Below are 3,346 nucleotides of genomic sequence, written 5' to 3'. Positions count from 1 at the left end.
CCTCAGCCTTCCAAGTAGCCAGAACTACAGGCGCACACTACCATGCCTGGCTAATTTTTTATTTATTGTAGAGACAAGGTCTTGCCAAGTTTCCTGGGCTGATCTCGAACCCACGGGCTCAGCAATCCACTTGCCTCAGCCTCCCAATGTGCTGGGATTACAGGCTGAGCCACCGAGACTGACCGGGCATTAGTTTTCTAAGGTTTTGCTTATATATACTCCAAAAATTTTTTTGGAATATTATGATCACACTCATTTTTAAGTTGATATCTTAACTCTATCATAAGTTTAAATAATTTAGGCATATTATATATTATAGATTTGTTTTAAATATATGTTTATCAAAACTTTTAAGCTTTAGATTTAGCTTATTTTAATAATGGAAGGTGTCTGCTCTATAATTTAGTTAGCAAAACTAAGCCAGGCATGGTGGCTCATACTTGTAAGATCAGCACTTTAGGAGGTTGTGGCAAGAGGATCACTTGAGGCCAGGAGTTCAAGACCAGCCTGAGCAACATAGTGAGATCCTATCTCTACAAATAAAAATAAAAGTACCAGGGCATGGTAGCACATGCCTGTAGTTTCAGCTACTAAGGAGACTGAGGTGGTAGGATCACTTGAGCCCAGGATTTCGAGGCTACAGTGAGCCGTGATTATACCACTGTACTCTAGCCTGGATGCACAGCTAGACTCTGTCTCTAAAACAAAACTAGTCAACCAAATAAAACTAGTCTGTTGAATAAAACTTACTTTCTATTAGAAAATTATGACTATTCTGTTACATTGGCATATTTATTTGCCCTGCTCAATTCTGTTTTTATTACTGTAACTTTATAATGAGTATTGAAATCTGTCTGATAGGACTAATGCCTTCATTTTGTTCTTTTCAAGGAGTCTCCATCTGTGCTTAAGTCTTTGCATTATAAGTATAAATTTTATCATTCACCTTGTTCAATATTGTATAGCTTTTGTTGCTTTTATGAATGCTGTTTTTTTAACTAACATTTTCTAGTAGAGTGTAGCTGACATATACTAATGCTCTTGTTTTTTTTTTTTTTTAATTATAAAGATGTAGGGTACAATTCAGGGTTAGGTATACAAACATTGATTATGCAGGTACCCTTGTTGATGAAGTATGCCCCTCCCTCCCCTAGTGGTTTTCCTCATCTGCCAATCTACCCCCCTCCCCTGACAGTTCCTGCTACTGCCAATCCCTTTCTTATAGTATTATAATTGTTCGAGGTCTGCTTATGAGTGAGAACATATGGTACTCTGTTCTTTGTTTCTGTGATAGATCACTGAGTATAATTGACTCCAAATCCATCCAAGTTGCTGCAAAATCCATATGTTTGTCTTTCTTTATGGCTGCATAATATTCCATTGTGTATATGTACCACATTTTTTTATCCAGTCCAGCTTTGATGGGCAACATGGTTGGTTCCAAGTTTTTGCTATTGTGAATTAGAGTTGCAACAGACATACATGTGCAGGTATCTTTTTTGTAGAATGATTTGAGTTCCTCCAGGTATATTCCCAATAGGGGAATTGCTGAGTTATATGGAAGGTCAATTTCTAGTTCTTTTAGAAATTGCTACACTGTCTTCCAGAGAGTATGCACTAGTTTGCATTCCCACCAGCGGTGTAGAAGCATTCCTTTTTCTCCGCATCCTTGCCAGCATCTGTTGTTGGTTGTTTTATTAATGATGGCCATTCTTACTGAGGTTAGGTGGTATCTCAATGTGGTTTTGATTTACATTTCTCTGATGATGAGTGAGGCTGAGCACTTTTTCATGTGTCTGTTGGCTTCCCATATATCTTCTTTTGAGAAGTGTCTATTCATGTCTTTTGCCCACTTTTTAATGGGACTGTTTGTTTTTTTCCTTTTGGCGCATTTGAGTTCCTCGTAAATGCTAGATGTTAGGCCTTTTTCAGATATACAGTTGACAAATATTTTTTCCCATTCTGTGGGCTGTCTCCCTGCTCTCTTAATGGTTTCTTTTGCTTTTCAGAAGCTCATTAGTTTGATGAGGTCCCACTTGTCTATCTTTGTTCCATTGGTCTATGTGCCTGTTCTTGTACCAATACCAAGCTGTTATGATTACTGTAGCCTTATAGTAAAGTTTGAAGTCTGGAGGTGCAATACCTCCTACCTTGTTTCTTTTGCTAAGGATTGTTTTGGCTATTCATGGTCATTTATGTTTCCATATGAATTCCTGTATTGTCATTTACAGGTCTGAGAAGAATGATGCTGGTAACTTAATGGGTATTGCATTGAATCTGTAGATTGCCTTTGGTAGGATGGACATTTTAACAATGTTGATTCTTCCTATCCATGAGCATGGAATATTTTCCCATTTGTTTGTATCTTCTTGGATTTCTTTGAGCAGTGTTTTGTAGTTCTCATTGTAAAGGTCTTTCACTTCTCTGATTAGGAAGATGCCGAGCTATTTCATTTTTTGTGTGGCTATTGTGAATGGGATTATGTTTTTAATTTGGGTCGCTGCCTGCTTATTGTTGGTGGATAGGAATGCAGCTGTCTTTTGCACATTTATTTTGTACCCTGCGATTTTGCCAAAGTCCTTTATCAGTGCAAGCAGGTTTTTGACAGATTCTCTTGGGTTTTCAAGGTATAGGGTCATATCATCAGCAGAGAGGGATAACTTGACTTCTTCTTTTCTTCTTTGGATAACCCTGATTTCCTTCTCTTGTCTAATTGCCGTGCTAGGACTTCCAACACAATGTTGAACAAGAAGAGTGAGAGTGGACAGCTTTTTCTTTTTCCAGTTTTTAGGGGAAATGTTTCCAATCCATTTAGCAGCATGTTAGCTGTGGGTTTATCCTAGATAACATGATTTTTTGAGGTATGTTCCTTCTATACTTAGGTGTTTGAGGGTTTTTATCAAGAAAGGATGCTGGATTTTTATCAAAAACTTTTTCTGCATCTAATGAGATAATCATGTGGTTCTCGTTTTTACATCTGTTGATGTATTTAATGACATTTGTGGTCTTGCAAATGTTGAACCAACCCAGCATCCTGGGGATGAAGCCTACTTGGTCATTGTGGATGATTTTTGAGATGAGTTTTTGGATCCAATTTGCTAGAATCTTGTTGAGGATTTTTGCATCTGGATATTGGCCTGTAGTTTTTTTTGTTGTTGTTGGATCTTTACCCAGTTTGGGTATCAGTGTGATGTTAGCTTCATAAAATGATCTGGGGAGAATTCAGTCTTTTTCAATTGCCTGGAATACTTTCAATAGGATTGGTATCAGCTCCTCCTTGTATGTTTTGTAGAATTCTGCTGGAAAGCCATGTGGTCCGGGACTTTTTTTTTTTTTTTTTTTTTTT

The 3,346-nt window shown here is 37.5% G+C and overlaps 1 protein-coding gene across 1 annotated transcript in view; it reads left to right on the top strand.

The window, feature by feature from the left end:
* BOLL (boule homolog, RNA binding protein) overlaps positions 1-3,346 on the top strand; it is a 51,663-nt gene that overhangs the window by 15,150 nt on the left and 33,167 nt on the right. The window lies entirely within an intron of this gene.

The sequence above is a fragment of the Carlito syrichta genome, unplaced genomic scaffold, assembly GCF_000164805.1.
Source record: "Carlito syrichta isolate Samal-C Ts95f unplaced genomic scaffold, Tarsius_syrichta-2.0.1 Scaffold313398, whole genome shotgun sequence".
In the NCBI taxonomy this organism is placed as follows: Eukaryota; Metazoa; Chordata; class Mammalia; order Primates; family Tarsiidae; genus Carlito; species Carlito syrichta.
This window is presented reverse-complemented; position numbering and strand designations above follow the sequence as displayed.